The sequence below is a fragment of the Crocodylus siamensis genome, chromosome 7, assembly GCF_052110815.1.
Source record: "Crocodylus siamensis isolate JL-2025a chromosome 7, ASM5211081v1, whole genome shotgun sequence".
Classification (NCBI taxonomy): Eukaryota; Metazoa; Chordata; order Crocodylia; family Crocodylidae; genus Crocodylus; species Crocodylus siamensis.
The window spans coordinates 10,359,516-10,377,042 of record NC_143401.1 but is presented as its reverse complement, the minus strand read 5'-3'; the positions used below and the strand labels follow the sequence as shown (position 1 = coordinate 10,377,042).

At 51.8% G+C, this 17,527-nt stretch overlaps 1 protein-coding gene across 1 annotated transcript in view; it reads left to right on the top strand.

Moving 5' to 3' along the window:
* Positions 1–15,195, top strand: part of TMEM200B (transmembrane protein 200B) — a 103,726-nt gene extending 88,531 nt beyond the window's left edge. The window contains exon 2 of the transcript XR_016443682.1: positions 13,018–15,195. The gene's annotated coding sequence lies outside the window, so the exon portion shown is untranslated. The remainder of the gene's footprint in view (positions 1–13,017) is intronic.
* Positions 15,196–17,527: the final 2,332 nt, after the last annotated feature.

Genomic DNA, 17,527 nt, shown 5'->3' with positions numbered 1-17,527 from the left:
TGAGGTTCTCCAGTGGGGCTCCCAAACCTCCTAGCCCCATTAGCCTACAGATTTCAGATGCTTAGAATAATCTCCATGCACTTTGTTCAGCAATTCAAATTCTTGTTGCAATAGCCCGCATACCCCCAAGGCCCAGTGCAACAGGCCCAGCATGTTGTCTGTTATGGTTAGGACCACTTAAATGTTGGTAGCTCCCTACATTTATCTCACCCTCCTTAAGATATATTTCCAGCCTCCGGAGAGCTGACATTTATGACCGTAAGGATGAAACCAGGAGAGACTGTACAGCAGTATTTGTGTGTGGAGCCACGCGAGGCTGTGTTCCCTGCGTGCTACCGGAGTTTTTGCTTGTTTCTTTTGACATAGATTTAAAACAGCATCAGTTGGGATATCGCTGCCGCCTTCTCTTATGCAGTTGGCTACTGTAGGTGAAATGTCCTGGTATTTGTTACTCTTAGAGAGCTCTGTAAATGTTGTACATTAAGATAATTGTATTATTTGTAAACCTATCCTGTGCAGATTAGCACACTCTGAGCTTGAAATGCTATGAACAGGAAAGCCAGATGGGAAGTGGCTTTCCCATGACAGACCTCTGAGCTTTCAGAAATGCTTCTGTTCTGAACCAGGACAAAACTGGCACCTTTCAAAATGTGTGGAGAGGCAGACGGACACCAGAACTGCCAACAGGTTGGGACTAAGGTGAAGTCCTTGGTCTGAACTGGGCAGAAGTTGGGGTTGAACCCATGTCTCCTATACTCCAGTTGAATATCCTAAGCATCCAACCAGGCCTCTCTGACTTTGACTTTGACCTGAGACACTTTCACAGAGGAAGCCCACCCCAACAGTTTTGGTTTCAACAAATTGGCATGACAAAGAAATGAGTCTGTCATGTTCCAGGCCAGGGCCAGCAAATAGTCCTGTTTGAAGGCTGCCAGGACTCATTATTGCACTTTAGCTTGTTTGTGCCAGATGCTTTGCAGGACTAGTTGGTGAAGCTTTAGATCAGGATTGAGACCAAGAATGGGGTCATTTGGCAGAAATGTCTGTGAGCCTCTTTCCAGTTTGTCTGCACGCTTGTCAGAGGTTCCCGTGCTGTGGTGTTTAGGGACATTGTGGCCCCCCCAGCTTGGTTTGGGCCGTGTCATGTGACACGGCTGCACAATTACTCATTTCCAGGGAATACCGCGTCAGAGCTACTCCGTGACCTCTGTTCCTTGCGCCTCTATTTCTTGTTGCAGAGAAGGAGCCAGCAGGCAGGGTTCGAGTCTGTTTGGGCTGAGTTCTCCTTGCTCCGATTCCCAGAACGTGCTGGGGAGGGCGGCGTGACCGCCTGGCAGCGTGCACGGCGCTGACCCCGAGGCTGCGGGTGAGGTGTCAAGGAGGGGACAGACACGGAGCTGTGCAGCCATTTGCTAACCCCTGGAAGCCAGCCCCTTGGGATGCTCTTTTTCGTGGTGTTTCTGCTCCTGTAACTTTGCTTCTCCGTGACAGGCTGCAGTTGCCCTAGGGCTTGCTCTAACTGGGACACTGGAAACTCTGACGCTGCGGCTGAGGCGAGACATCATCTCACTGGGGCTTGGTTCAGTCCTCCTGTGGAGCTGGCATGTGACCCTGCCATTCAGTGGGGACCTGGTACTGGCATCGGCTGGGCGGGAGGCATAGCCTTGCTCACCGACCCAGCTCACGGGCTGTGGTTAGAGATGAGGGAGGTTTAGGTTCCTCTCTGCCGTCCAGACTGGGTTTAGGTTCCTCTCTGCAGTCCTGGAGCTGGACGTGCAGGGCAGAGGCCCCTTGACACATCTGTGTCCAAATTTACTTGCAGCCAGGAGCTTTTTGTCCTCCCTGAGCTATCACCCCTGCCCGAGCAGTGCTGGATGTTAGGTGAGATGCTGCCACAGTTTTGCACTGGGCTGATGTTAGTAATGCAGGCCCCCCTCTCTGGCTATGTATCTAGATGGGTTTGGGGGGAGGAAGAACCCCCTTTCTTCCTACCCTGCTCCCCCTCCACTCTGAGCTTGAGCCCACGGTATCTTTAGGACCTTGTGCACCCAGACAGCGCGTAGCTGGAGGTGCCCGCTCTAGACCCCTATGGGACGACTCCACAGCGGTCAGCAGCGTGTGCCCTTGGGGCCTCAGGATGCTTGAGCAGCCCCCCGCCGGGGGGGGAGACCCTCGCCTCTTTGGGAGCTGCCCCTCATCAGCCCTGTCTGGGACCTGGGCCTGGAGTCGTGCTGTGCCCAGTATCCTCCCTCTAATTGGCTTGCTGCTGATGTGCTTTAGATACACTAGGTAAATAAATCTTGGGCTTCCTCTATCCTCTTCTCCCCTTGCCAGCTGGCCTGGGCTCCCAGCTCCGTATTTGCAGGCAGGCACCAGTCCAGCTCTCCCCTGTAGCTGGGCAGAGAGACTGTTTTCTCTGGAAGGAAGAGGCAGAGCTGCCGCTAATTCTAGACCCTGAGAGAGCGGAGGAACTCGGCAGCTCCAGCAGCCCTTGCTAACAACCCCTCTGTTTTAAGGGAGCCCCTAGCCAGGGTTCCCAAAACACTTGGAGTCGGGCAGAAGGTGGAGGTGATTCGAGCTGGCCGGGGCATTTTCAGCAAATTGTTTTGACGAGGCCACCCCGCAGCTCCTCGCAGGGTTGCCCCAGCCTTGGGGAAACTCTTGTTAGAAAAGGATTTGACTAGAAACTCCAGTCTAAACCCAAGACGCGCATAGGAGAGACTCAGCGCCACCCGCAGAATAGCCAACAGCCCGGTGGTTGCTTGGGGCATGGGAGCACCGTCTGGGAGTCTCCCAGATCTCCTCTGAGGGCTATCAGGAGCTTCAGGAGGCTTTCCTCCATCTCGGGCTAGGATGGAGAAAATTGTGTTTGACTTGAGCTGAGAGAACCACATCCTACCTACTTCGAGCGCTGCTGCTGCTTGATCCATCACCCACGCTCCTTAGTGCCGGATGAGAGCTGGTGGGGCATAGCCGCCCTCAGCGAAGCAGGTCAGCGCTGTCACCCCCAAGGGGGGATGAGGCTCTTCCACAGTTGCTGGCAGAGCTGCTCTGAGCCATCCTCGTGAGAGGCCGTTTCTGAGCGAGGTGTCCCTTCCCAGCAGCCCCACTTCTCCCAGCTGCTCTGTTGTCCCTGGGCGTCGTTCTAGCAGCCGTGTGCTGTGTGGGGCTCTGTGCAAGGACATGAAGAAAGATAAGGAGAAGTGCCCTACCCCATAAGCTCCCAAGACCTGGTGGGGCTGTGGAGAGGTTCCTGGTGTCGTCCTAGAGGTGTGGACGTCTGCATACCCTGAAGCTGGTCTGGTGCAGACGGTCCAGCACTGATGTGGCGTGAGTGACAGCTGCGACGCAACCTGATTTGGGGACAGGCCAGGGCTTAGACGTTTGCAGCTCCCTGTGCTCGGCCCCTGCCATGGGCCTCCCTGCTGCAAGGACAGGCCGTCTTGGTGGAAGAGGGTGAAGCCGGCACTGCTGGCGCTGATGGGTCCGTGTCTAGCCCAACGCATCCAAGGTCCTGCCCCCCCTCAAGGACTGAGGTGCTCTTGCACCATGCTGTGTGCTCAGGCAGAGGGCAGGCTTCATGTGACGGTGCTGGTACCTACGGCCCATCCCACTGCAACATCTATCACCACGTGCTTTTTTCCTCTTGTTGGACACTAGGAGAGTTGTGAAGGGGTTTCTGGGGGGACACGAGGGGTGCTGGGGGAGAAGCTGTTCAGGCACAAGATGCTACAGCGGGGCAGGCTCTTCCCCTGCAGGATGGAGATTGTGAGATGGGCAGCGCTGGGAAGAGCGAGGCTCGTGCTGCCAGCTGAACCAAGCTCCTGCAGGGTTTGACAAAACCCGGGGGCCGGGCTCGGGCCCAGGCGGTGCGGTGCCCAGGTCTGTGCTGAGTCCTGGGATGAATGAAGCCTGACGTGAGGACAAGGCAGAGAACTGGCGACGCTTGCAGCCATCCTGGGCAAGCCCGCGCCCCATCCTCGGCTTGTCCTGGGCTGTTCCATAGCCGCACGCTAGGCCGTGCGGCGCCTCGTGGCGCGGCCTCTGCTGCGTGGGGCACCTAGTAGGCTGAAGAAGGTGAGGGGCCCGGAGACGCTTTTCCCACTGTCCAGCTGTGCGTCTCCCAGGCCTGAGCCAGTTCTGCCACAGGTCCCTTTTCTGGAGGAAGAGCAACGAGAGGGAGTTGGTCACAGTCTAGGGAGAGGCAAGGCCAGGCACAGACCCTGGTTCCCAAGTCCTGGGCTCTTCTGCACCTCACTTTTCCCCATCTCGGATGGGACGAGCACTTCCTTTTCTTCTCCACTTATTGGTCTTTTAAAAGCCTGTGTGTGGCAAGCACCGAGGTCTTGATGGATACGACTTATTTGTTGGGTATTTAATGTTTCCTCAGTAAGTAGGCTTTCAAAGTCAATTAGCACTCTGCTTTATGCGAGGGTGTAGCAGGCTTTCTGTGTGCTGCTGGTCTAGTGGAGAGTTGCAGCCCCTTTCCTTTGTGCCACTGTTGCATCCAGATGCTGAAGGGGTGGGGGGGAGAGGGAGGTAGGGCTGAAATTAGCTTTGGCATCTTGCTTTGTGCAGCATGACGTGGGCTGTTTAAATCTTCATATGCTGCATGTTCCCCTTGGGCAAAGTTCACCAGACCCAAGGGAGAAACCAACTCCTGCACTGTCCCATGCACGCATCAGCCAGGGTGGAGACGGATCTTCCCAGTGTTTTCAACATGTGGCTCCCCTGTGCAGGGGCATGGTCTGGGGAAAGGGACCTTTGCTTTGCACTGTGATGCCTGGGCACACAGGGGGTTCAAGGGCCGCCAGGACAGGGAAAGACCCACAACCATTTCATAGCTCAGCATCCTCCCTGCTCATGCTGTGCATTGCATTTCCACGCAGGGAGAGCTCCTTAGACCTGTGAACTGGTTTCAGAAAAACTCTGTCTGCCTCCAGTATCGTATTTTAGCCTTTCTCCAAGGCAATTGCTGTTCTAATGACTTGCCACAATGGACATAACGGGGACTTTACCTGCTAAAAGCCTATGAACCCTTAGCATCGGCAACAGCTGCTAACTTGCTTGGCAGGGAGAGTCTACACTGGCGTGAGTTAGCAGCCAGAGTAGGACACACTGTGGTGAAGGGGGTTATGCTGTCAGATACATGCATCCCTGGTGTGCCAGTGCTGGTGTCAGTGCAAGGGATGACAAAGCCTCCCAATTTATCCCAGCTCTTGTTCAGTCCTCTGCTAGCCAGCGGTCACTGAAGATGAACGTGCGCTTGCTCGGATTCAGCACTGACTGCAGGATGATTTACCCACCTTGCTCACACCTGCAGGATTTGATTTCAAGTGCTGCGGATCCTGGAGGAGGAGACACTGCTCTGTTTGTCAGGCCTCCCCTCTCCTGGGTTGATTTGAATCCCATTGATTTTGAATGGAGGGCTGTCCTGATTCCTGACAGGTGACTGCCCTGATAGCTCAAGACGCAAGGCTCTTGGTGATAACTTTTATTGCATCAATTGTACGGTTGGGAGAGATGTTAGACAAGCTTTAGGGCACAATGTGCCCTTCCACGAGTCTGAGGAAAGCTCGTCTTGCATTTTCTCCAGTCATGCAGCTGGTTCGATAAAAGGTATCGCCAGAAGAACCCTGCTTCTTGCCTATTCCCTGGTCTGCTCTGGCTACATTGCACCCCGATGACCGAGAGCTCAGGTCGGTGTTGGACTTCCAGTTCGGAGAGCAGTGGCGCAGTCTCCAGCTCTCTCCTACCTTGGGGGTCTCCAAGAGAAGGCTGGATGGGCAACACAAGCACTCTTTCCTGCCTAGGCAGGGGGTCGGACTCGACGATCTGTTGAGGTCCCTTCCGACCTACATCTATGAATCTACAAACGCCCCTGTGTCTGGGAGCAGCAGCGCATTTTTGCCAAGGGAAAGTGAGCTACCTCTGGAGACCGCGTGTGCACTGGCCCTGGCCCTAACCCTGACTTGCGTAGGCCTGAGCCCTTAGCTGGGCTCTTTCACAGAATCCCCCAGGGGCCCTAGGCCAACTCTGACCCCGGTTACACAAACTGAGCTGCCAAAAGCAAGCTGCCTGCTGGAGCTCCTGAAGAGAGGGGACAAACTAAAAATATCCTGCTGTGTAACTGTTTGTTGGACTGGAACGTCCCCTCCTGCTTTGCTGTGCTGGAGGCTCCTCCCTTGTGTTTTTAGCATCACTCCCTGCCTTGAATGACCAGCCTGGGAAGAGAGCAGCCCAGGGTGCTGGGCACCGGGGTGTGGGGGAGGCGCCTGGGCTCGCTGTGCAAGGGAATTGCTGCTGTAAGTCACTGGGCTGGGGGGCTGTAAAGGGGCAGTTGCGATCAATCCTTCAGATGCAAAGTGGAGATGGAGCAGGTGGCTCCAACCGAGCAGCACAGGCGTGTTGGGCCTTGGCCCTGGGGGCTGGCAGGAGTCGCCCCCTTGACCTGGCCAACACTTGGACCTCCCACAGATCCGTGTCCTACCACGCCGTGCACGCTCTCCTGAGTTTTGTTTTATTTTTGCTATTGTGGGAAGAACCCTTTTTCCTTACTGTGTATATTCACTGGGGTTTTGTCCCTAGCCGGGCAACCTCCTGCAAGCTGCTGCCAGGTCTGCAGCCTCAGTCGCTCCTGCCCTCAGTGCCGCTCTGCTGGAAAGGGCATGGGGTGAGGAGCCATGCCGATCCCAGGCTGCCTAAGGACTGAGGGAGCTCCTCCCTGCTCTCCATTTCCAAGTGTGCAGCACTTGGGGGGATTAGTATCATGACCCTCAGGTGGGGAAACTGAGGCACACAACTCAAGTGACACCAAACCACTTACAAACTGAGTCAGAAGTACCTGCAAGTGCTCGGATCCCTTGCTGGAGCTCCCTGATGTTTGTGGTTCTTTAGCTTCATTTTTGAATAGTCACGCGCGCTCGCTGTCTCCTGTCTGTGTTGGGGTGTCAGTAATGGGGGGCGAGGGGGGACTGCTGGAGTGCGTGGGTTCTGCACAAAGGAAACTGGACGTGAGGCGCCGCTGGGCAGGGTGATTTCCCTGCGGGGCAGGATGGCAGCAGGGGATGCTGCATGTAGCAACACTGGGCGCAACGGTTCTTGGGCCGGAGCGTGACCGTCCGGAGCTGGGAAGGCAGCTCTCTGCGTTCATTGACGTGGCAGCAGGTGAAGGGTGAGGGTCGGGATGACAACCGTTCCTTGTGGGCAGGAGCTTGTTTCACAGTTGCGTACCATTTGAGAAGCTGGTCGGACAGCGCGTTGGCAACCAACTCGGACAGGACGTGGACGCCTCCCTCACCTGCACCCTCTCCGGCTTCACCCTGGGCAGATGCCTGCCACGGCATGGGCTGAGCTGCGCCCTGCCCTGCGGAATAAGGGCACCATGGCTTCAAAATTAGAGAGGGTGGGGATGCTCTTATCTCACGTGAAGCAGATACCCCCGGGTGTGGGCATTTCTGCAACTCTAATCGATGTCAAACAGCAGCCTGTTACCAGCTCCCCTTCTGCCCAGTGCCAGGGTGCTGTGTATTAGCTTCTGCTGTGGACAGCTACCTCTGGAGAGCAGGTCATGCATCTGCTCTGGACCACGGTGTAAGTTCATGCTGTGGTAAAAATCCAGGGTAAATTATTCTGGGTGTGGACACATGATGTTAGCTCATAGTCAGATGGATGCGGGCCCCTCTCACTTGACTGCTTTTACAAATGCTATCCAAAGAGGCCATTGGACTCCAGGCAAGCATTTGCTGCTCTGCTGGCAAGAAATGTTTATATCATGTGTGTCATTGCAGTCTATATTGATGTATCCCCCACGTTGATGGGAAACATTACAGTAAGACCCACACGGAGCCTCTGCTCCTCGCTGGCTGTGATCTCTCCCGGAGAAGCTGGTGCCCTCTGCAGTCAGACAACCTAAGGGCTGCCCCCAGCTCCTGGCCTGCTCTGGCTCCCGCCTGTGCCAGTGTGGGATGGCATCATCTACCTGCAGTGCCTCTTCATGGATGAATCACTCCAGTGGGTTACAGGGAAACGTCCACAGGCTGGGGGAGGGGGCTGGAGGGCACCATGGGGCATCTCAAAACTTTTATTATCCCCCTCTTCTAACCTTCAAAAAGCCTGCTCCATTTGGGGCCCTCTCCTGCATGTTGATTCACCCAGGAGGCTTTGCGTGAGAAGAGCTGCTGGAGGAAGAGACGCACAGCCGTAGCAGCAAGGCAATGGGACTGTGCTTGTAGCGATCTGCGCCGGGTGTGAGCTTCTCTGAACTGGTCAGAGTGGAGCTGGGGCCGTGATCCTCTCTGCAATGGACCTGACCAGCTCTGGACTCGGCAGGGGTTTGCACCTCGGGACCCTGTCTATGTAGCTTGTGCCCATCTCTGTGTGTAACTTGTGCATGGGAAAGGAAGATCGCCACGTTGCTGAGGGTGGCCACAGCTGCTCTTTGGGTTGCCGTGATGGTGCCCCAGGCCTTGTCTGCCAGGTCTGCAGCCTCAGTCGCTGCTGCCCTCCGTGCCGCTCTGCTGGAAAGGGCACCTGTTTGCATGGGGCGAGGAGCTGTGCCGATCCCAGGCTGCCTGGAGGAGCACTCGGGCAGGGTGGGAGAATTTTGAATCGGGACAGGGCTGATCCCTGTCAAGAAGGACCAAAGGCTTGAGATGGAGGGAGAAGGGAGCAACAACAGGCTGGAGACTTTGGGAGCTTTGGATGGAGTTTTACAAAAGACAAAGCTACGTTGTTTTGTGGCAAGAGAGGGGGAAGCCTCGGGGGGGGGGGACTCGAACTCAACAGAGCCACTCTTCTGTGTCTGTCCCCCCCCCCGCCCTATAAATATCTCGGGGTTTAGAAGCTTATCAGAGGGCGTTGGAGACATGGGAGAGTCGAACAAAGCAACCTCCCCCCCCGTGCTGGAGAGCTGGCTGCAGAGGCCTTTTAAGGTAAAGCCTTCCCAAATACCACTCTGCAGCATGACATCTCGCTTCCCCTCCCATCCGGATCCTTGGAAGGCTTCTCATCCCTGTACGCTGGTCTGTCCCTTCGTCTTAAGGCACCAGCATCTTCGGCTTGATCATCTCTAGGGCTAAGGGGGGAAATAAAGACCTTGCCCCGGTCGGTTGAGGACATTCTCCCCACGCCAAAAGAACTTAAACCCGCTCACTTCCAAACCTCTTCCTGCCTCTTACTGTGGGCAGCCAAGCAAAGGCTTGTCTTTACAGGAGCACTCCAGAAAGTGAATCTCCCTCCTTGATCTGTGGCCACAGGTTTTAGAGAAGGGAAAACTGGAGCATGGATGAGACCAAAGGGGTTCTCCAGATCCCTTGTTTAGCAAATGTAGGTATAGAGCTAGGGCCCCCAGCATGACCATAGATACGGGGAGTGACCAGAGGAGAGGCACCAGCTTCAGGGCTGGGGGACCCAGGGAGATGGCCCCGTAGGCCCCACGGGAACAGGATGGAGGAACGGAACGATCTTTTGTTTCTAGCCCCTGAATCCTTCAAGCAGCGGCTGGCCCTGTGCCTGCTTCGCTCCACTCTGCTCCCTCCTTGCTGTTATGGTCACACTCCAGCCACTGCACCGTGCCCACCTCTGTGGCACCGGGGCTTTAGGCTGTTGTGTGGCCTCTGTCATCTGTGCTTTTTATTTGTATTAAACCGGCCTTTTGACTCTAGGAACTCCCTTCACTGTAGAGGGAAAACCCGGTGCCCCCTCCCTGCGCCTCCATTTCTTCTCTTCCCAGCGTCCATGCCCTACTCCCCTGGCACTAACATGCTACAGGCCTTGCTGTCGGACCCTTTTGGAGAGGAAGCCATTCAGAGGTTGGCAAGGGCTTCCCCTTGGTGGGGGTTGGACTGGATGACTTCGGAGCTCCCTTCCAGCTCTGCTTCTCTTTGAGTCTACGGTGTAGGCCTGGGCCTCCTTATCCAGCTGTTGCTTTTTGATGGTATGTGGGCCTTGGTGGTGGGAGCATGTGTGTATGCTGCACGGGTGGTTTCTCTGCGCCTGTGGTGGTCATGCCATGACGCGCAGCCTGAGCCGGAGGCAGTTGCATGCTGCAGTAGGGCAGGAGGCTTACACCAAGAGTTGCCATTACCAAGTCAGCCTCCCCCCTTTCCCTCCCCCAGCCCCCTCACTCAGCTTCACGTGCCTCTGCCATTTGGTTGTGGAGGTGAAGTGTACCCAGCAGTACTAGCACTGACGCTCTCCTGCGGCTCCATCCTCCCCAGCTGAGCCTGACAGCTTCATCCAGCACCGAGGCGTGGGAAGCTGCATCTAAGCTGACGTTTATCCTCTTGCGAAGCAAGGAGCACAGATGGGAACTGGCGGGATGTATCTGAATCCATCTCTTCAAAGCAGGAGCTTATTTAAGTCAGCCTGATCTTCTTACTGTGCTTTCCGGCTGATGTGAAATAATGCAAAGTAATGAGAGGTGGGAGTGTCATGCTGGGCTCTCTTTGCATGTGGTTAATCAGAGCAGGCCCTTTCCTTGGACTTGGATCCTGGTGAAGGACTGGGTTTGCTTTCATGTAGTACTGCCTAAGTGAGTCACGAGTCTAGTCTGCAGGTTCATCACGCTTCTCCCCCTAAGGCGCAGTGAAACCTGGACGGGGTAGTTTTATTAAGTAGTTTGCAGTCAGAAGAGATTTTTCACACGTCCTAATCTTAAATTTTCTTACATAAGGGTCCAACTTGATACTGTGTGAAAGGGGCCCTTGGAAAAAATAACCCCCCTGCAGAGCTCAAAAATGGTGGCCTGTCCTACTTAAGCAATGGCTATCCTTCCCATCTGATCCCTTCAAGACCCTGTGTTTGGTGTTGGACAGGCATGTTCCCGTCGGGTCCTGGGTTAGAGGTTTAATACAAATCTTCCCCCACAGTTCAGCTGCATGGAGTCTATTGTAACAGATGGTTAAACTGTTCAAGCAAGGAGTTAATGCTCCTGCCAAAACCCTTGTGCCTCTTTTTTACATTTCAAGCAAGTGATGACCATGAACCTGCAGACTGGCTGCATGTGTAGTTCAGACAATACTTTTAAGCTTCCTTTAAATACATTTCTTTGGCTTCTCCCCATTTTAGCTGCCCCCCAAAAAAGTCTGAAGCTCCTACTTCACCACAAATGAAACTTTCTTGCCAAGTTGCTGTGTTGTCTGCTTGCTAACGGGCATGTGAGCCAGCATGGGATACTATGGACATGACTTTTGCAATATGCTGTCCTTTCCAAATAAGCCCATCCAGGGGATCTGAGTGCTCCAGAGACACAGTGCGAGTATAATGAGGTTAGACAGAGGAAGCAGCCCAGGGCTTACCCCCACTGCAAAGAAGAAAAGACCCAGTAAGCCTGACATGCACAAGTTCACATGCTTGATGGCTGATATTTTGTTTAGCTAATGCATTTGCAAACCCCCCTGCCCCCCATATGTTAAGTAAATCATATTATGCTGAAGGCTCCAGCTCTGGAAGCAGTGCCTGCCCCTCTTTTGGGGCTGTTGGATGGGTCCTTTCCAGTTCCACTTGCTGCACGTTGGGATTTAGCGCTTGGAACTGCTTAAAAGCAAAGTGGCCAGAGGCAACTGTTAGTTTTGCAGCAGGGCCAACTCTGTGATGTCAGTGAGACCAAGTGACCTGCCTTGAAAGCAATCAAACTGCGTACAGCAGGCTGCAGCCCTGAATCCTTGCCCAGGGAAACTTTTCTGTTTTGCAGTCAAGGAAGCCAGGGTGGAGAGCTCAAGCCCTTATGCCCCAGCAGTGGATGCCGCTCAGCAGAGCAGAGAGCAAAAGGGGAGCAGCTGAGACTTAGACCTAGCTCTTATTGCATGGCAGAAACAGCAGAGGTCAAAGCCAAGGACTGACAGCTGAGCAACTAGGTGTGTGGATGGAGCAGTTGTGCCATTCATTCCACCTTTCCTGCCTTCCCATCTCCTGAGCTGCATGGACTCTGCTCCACCGAACACTGTGGGGTATTGAGGGGAGGGAGGAAATGGTTTGCTCAACTTGCAGTGCAAAGCTAGGCTGGCAGCAAAGACATAGTTAAACAAAGCAATAGCCTGAAGGAGGATGGGAGGTGGTGTGATCAAATGAATGTCACAGACTCTCTGCTGACAAGTCAAAGGGGAAATGCCGGGTTGCTGTGACCATAAGGAGCTTACAGGGGCTCAACAGTTCCTGTATTTCCCATCCCCATTTCTTGGAATAGCCCCATAGCACTCCATCCATCCAGCCGCTGCATTCTTGTTTGGTATTTAACACTCAAAACCAGATACCACAGAAGGGTTAGGACATCTCATTGAACCTGTAAGTGCACTGTGCCTAGATTAGAAACTAAGAAGAATTAAGCCACATGTTTTAGAGGTAGTGAAACTTCATCATTCTTCTGTGGAAATGCTGCTCCCCCCAGCTGGTGAGCAGGGGTTGGTGATGGGGTTTTTTTAAAAGAGTTTCATGATGGAGTCACGTCTTTCCCATGATAAGAAAACTGCTGAAACCTGTAGCTCTCCTTAAATAGCAGTTGAACAGGCTACAAGCAGGTCATACAAAGGTTCCCCTCCTGTACAGGCTGGCATGGGAACAGCTGCTGAGGACACGTGGTCACCAGCACAGGAGTATCTAGAGGAGCGGATGGAAAGGCTGCCTCGTTTCTCCTCCTGGCTCTGAGCTTTTGGGAAGTCACCACCACCCAGGTGATTCTCCCCCATCTTGGGAGGCGTTGTGACAGAGTGCCCCCTGCCCAAAAGGAAAGTACAATTGATTGATTGAGAGATGCAAGTATATCTAGGCTGGCTCTCACCTGTGACAGCAGCGATACAGGCTTCTCAACCATGTAACAACTGAGGTACAAGTGCCTAAGGGACACAAGGAAGGTACTCAAGTGCTGCCATGCTCCTCCCTTGCTTCAGACTTGGATTCTGTTCTTGCTCCAGCCAGGGGTGGGGGCCGGTGAGAAGGGGAACACTAAGCCAGCAGGCACTGAATCAGCAAGCCTGGGTAGCACTGTCGTCATCACCTCATTTTGTCCTCCCCCTACAGAAGGCTGATGCCTGCCTGACACAGGAGCAAAGCCAGAAGCTCTTCACTGGGGACACCTGCTCTAGAGGTGGTCTTGCTGGAGCCACCGAGCCATGGCAGGTAGGGGCTCTTCTAGAGCCAACCCTGGTTTTGCTCCACTGTCAACTACAAGGGGGTGTCCACTTGTGGCTCGCTTCCATGGGCATCTCAATCCTGTGCTTTATCAAGCACACTTGATGTTTTAGGGATACGGGTAGAGTTTTCCTCTCAGGAGCTCACACCTGGTCACTGGGCGCTTTGGAAAATTTTCCCCATTGTGCCTGTGGGGACAGCTATTCAAACTCACTCTGTTCCACATGCCAACAGCTTAATGACGCCCAAAGCCAATGCTGAAAAGTAGAGGCTTAACAGGGGCACAGCTTGTGCTGTGGCTGCAGGTTAGTGCGGGGCTGTGGGGAACTCTAGTGGCTGCTCAACATAACTTCAGGCAAAGCTGCACTGCCAGGCTCCTTAGAGACATCTACCAGACTCTCACCCTTCCCTGTACGTCGAAGGCAAACATCACTGCACTTTTCCACTGAACCATGCTCCCCAACAGTTCACAGCTCCTTCCCCCAGCAGACAGCAATTCTGGTGCGAGTACGAGACATAAGTGTTCATGTGACACTGGTGTCCCTCCTCTTACGTGGCAGAGGAAGATTACTGGCACCAGGGCTCTTGAAGGCAGTGCTCACACCTGCTTCTGTAGTGCCTGGAAGACAACACGCCCATTACTGTAAAATAGTTCACCATGTCCTCTAGGCTAAGGATAGACTCTCTGCATTTAAGTCAATTAGACCTCTTGAAAACTTTACCCTAGATTTATATTGTGTCACTGAGGCATCCAAGTGTGGCTGCAGGGCTGGCATTCACAGTGCTGTTGAGATTTAGTTGGGTGGGTGCTATCAACAACTCCACCTTTGGCTCTGCCTAGTTGCAGACAGCTTGAAGTCAGTCTTCAGACACAAGAACCACCTCAGTGGGCAGAGTGTGCTTGCTGAACAAGGTTAAGAGTCAAGACAGAGCCGGAGGCAATGGTTTGTTTGAAAGTTTATTGAAAAATGCAATACAAGAAGCAATAGTGAACACTTAGGTCTGTCTAAACACTACAGCAATTGTTTCTTTGATTTACTATAAAAGTCCAAAATAACAGCTCCTGTGATTTACTATTCAAACTATAAAGATTTGCCAATTTTATTCTGTTGCAATATTTCCTATTTTTGTAAAGAAAAAATGTAAACAGCTATTCTAGACAATTCACCATTGTCTTAAAAATTTTACAAAGCTCCTTCATATTTGCAACTAAAGAGAGATTAAACTTGTAAAAAAAATACCCAAAAAACAAACCCAAAGTTGGGACACTAACATCTTTTAAGGTAAATGTACATTGTATGAAGTCAGCAAACCAGTTTATTAAAACCAGAAGTCAGGTCTCAATATAACTACTGCTGGGTGACTGTGGTCTGGCAAACAAACCTGCCTAGTCCAGTTTAATTGATTGACACAGGTCATGATGCTCCTTGCCACCTTTTCTATGAAAATGTTCATTCATATATATAAATAGCTTCCAAATAATACACACTATACATTCAAGACAGTCTCATGCCGATTTTGTGAATTAGGGATAGCTGGGAACATTCATATTACTAATAGACCTTGTTTACTCATATTGATACCAGCAGTTCTGGTCCCCTGAAAATGCACAATTCACCACAAGTCAGATTTAAAGTAAATCCTGACCAGCTTATGGTAGGGGGAAAATGAACAGCAGAAGAGGATACAGGCAACCCTGCAGCTGTTTCTGGCTAAGGTGGAAGAGATTATTTCCAGTGTTAGCAGTAAGCAACTCAGAGGAATAGTGAGTGTGTTACTGAAAGCTCTAGGCTTCCCTGTTTCTCTGAAAAGCTAAACTGTTCCAGTCTGAGCAGTTTAAGGAACAATCAATGTCTTGGTTCAACTTCTGGCTTAGGAGAACATTCCATGTGTAAGGTCTTGTCTGAGACTCGGTGGAGTTAGGTAGGAATCCCTCTTCAGGTTACATAACAGACTCTTGGAAGGTCCATGCTATCCTATACTTTCAGAAGCCACTTCACTTTGGACTGACTTGTGCCCCTGCACAGCTGTGTGCTAGAGAAAGGGGAACTAGAAAAAAAAAACAAATGCTCATGTCCAAAGGGAACTGCATGAATGAGCAGTACAGCTAGTGGATACCCAGAATCCAGCAAAAAGGCTACTCTGCTTTTTAGGTCCCCTCTGAGCAGCGACTCCACAGTCAAGGTAAAAGCAGGCTATGTGCAAAAAACACCTACACCCAATCCTTTTGGAAAAGAACAATTCTCTCACTAGCAAGTTCCTCCACCTGGGAAAGATCAAGAACTTTGCCTACCCTTATCATTTTTATGTTAATTTACACCACACTTAGTGTAAAAGCATTAGGTTGCAGCGGAGACAGTGTTTAGTGCTTCCTTCATTGGAGAAAGTGGCGTATCTAAACCCTTTCAACTACCAAATGCCTAAGTGTTACGGGAAGATAAACATTTGGTAGCTCTAAACCCTATGAGGGAAGAACCTGTCACAAGCAGCTCTTCAATGACTGCTGCACACTCCTGTGTATGGGGGTGACAGCAGAAAGGGATGCTGAAAGGGAACAAGCAGAAAAGGCAATCTCAGCAGACACTCTCCAAAAGCCAAGTTAGTAGCTGTAAAAAGGCTCCCTGACTAGTGCCAGTAAAGTTATGCAGTTGCTTGGCCAAGGCTGAGAAGAGATCAGAAGACAGGCAGTTAAAAGGATCTCTCCTGCAGGAAAAGGGGGGAGGGCTGCAGAGTGAGACTGACACAGAGGGTCTGCAGCAACACCAGCTAGCCCTCAGACTTCAAAAGGGGCTGGAATAAGCTGTACCCACCTGAGCTATGGAGAGGGCTTACACTTAAGCAGGATTCACATAAAGACCTTTTAGCCCTTTGCTGCATGTGCTGTGTATCTCTGGGTGAATGAATTCATGCTCAGCACTGAAGATGCTGCTGCGTCCATGTCACTGCAAATGTGTTCTGGCACAGGCTCCCAAGAACCATGCTCAGCGGGGCCTGCTAGGTTAACGCAGTTGTTAAACAGGAAGGTTGCAGCCTGTTTATCAAATGCACTGCTGCCACCCAGACCAAGGGCAGAAAGCCAGAGCTGGCACCTCAGAGGCACACTCAGGAGGGACCAAGGAAGTACAGCTTGCCTTGTAGTTGTTCCATGTGGTAGCACCCGCCTGCAGGTAGGGAGAGGCAGCATAGCTCAAACAAAGGAGCGGCTTGCGTAGGAACCTGGATGCTGAGACCTGCGAGGGCAGCCAAAGGCTGGGCTTATCAAGCAGTGGAGGATTCCAGCAGCTCCATAATTCTTCTAACAGAGAAGGGGTCTCCAGTCAATACTGGCAGCTTAATTAAAACTGAATTAAGAAACACGGAGTGTGGTGACAGTGTGATTTTAAAGACTATTTCCAGCCAAGTGGTAATAGCTCAGCCTGAGCTAAACTCAATGTCCTTTTTTAAAACACATTGTTCAAACTTTAAATAGCAGAAAGCTTTTATTGCTATTTTCTCCTCATCTTGGAATGAAGCTTTAGCAGCCACGGGCTCTGCAGTGCCCTCATGACCACTGATGTGCCACACCAGATACAGAAGTACAACCTCAACACCCTATTTTAAAAAAAAAAATACATATTGCTTGCAATTCTATGGGGATATTCTTTACAAAAAAACACCCAACAAACACTTTAAAAACACTGCTGGAAGGAAAAACCAGGGCGTGATTAAGACATTTCTATTAAATACAGTAGCAGTGAAAAATCACCCCGAACTGCCATGAAATCAAGTGCACCCTACCCTAGGTAAAAAGTATTATTCCCTTATCTTTAAAGCCAGGACCACAAAGTGGCCAGTTCACAAATTTATAATTTCCATTCACGTGAATAGAAAATGCTAGTCATGCCTGCCTCCCCATAATACACTGTACGTAATTAGAATTTTTTTTAAAAAGGTAAGTAGGCCACAGGCTGGTGAATAATTGAATCCTGGAAACACGCTATAACTTTCGTGCCTTTCAGAAAGCAGGCGTGTCTTCTTGAACCAGACACTGAAAAGTGCAGGCTACTCTGGCCCTGGTATCTCATTCCAGTATGGCAGTAAAGAAGCTAAAGTATTACAGACACATCATTTAGAGAGTCGTGAGGGTGGTCAGTGCTTTGAATATGTCTATGGTTGCTTTGCAAGCAGTTTGACTTTAGCAACCAATGTGAACAATCTACGCCCATGAGGCTAGCCTATCCAAACACAGCTTACACGTCTAAGGTAAGATTGTCTAAGGGACTTTAAATTAAGTTAAAATAGTGCACCCCCCCTGCCCAGGCACAGGGGTAATGTGCTTAACTTTAAATAGTACTGGAAAAAACATGATTTACAAACTTAAACACACAAACAAAAGGGGGGGGGGAAATCAATGAGGCTC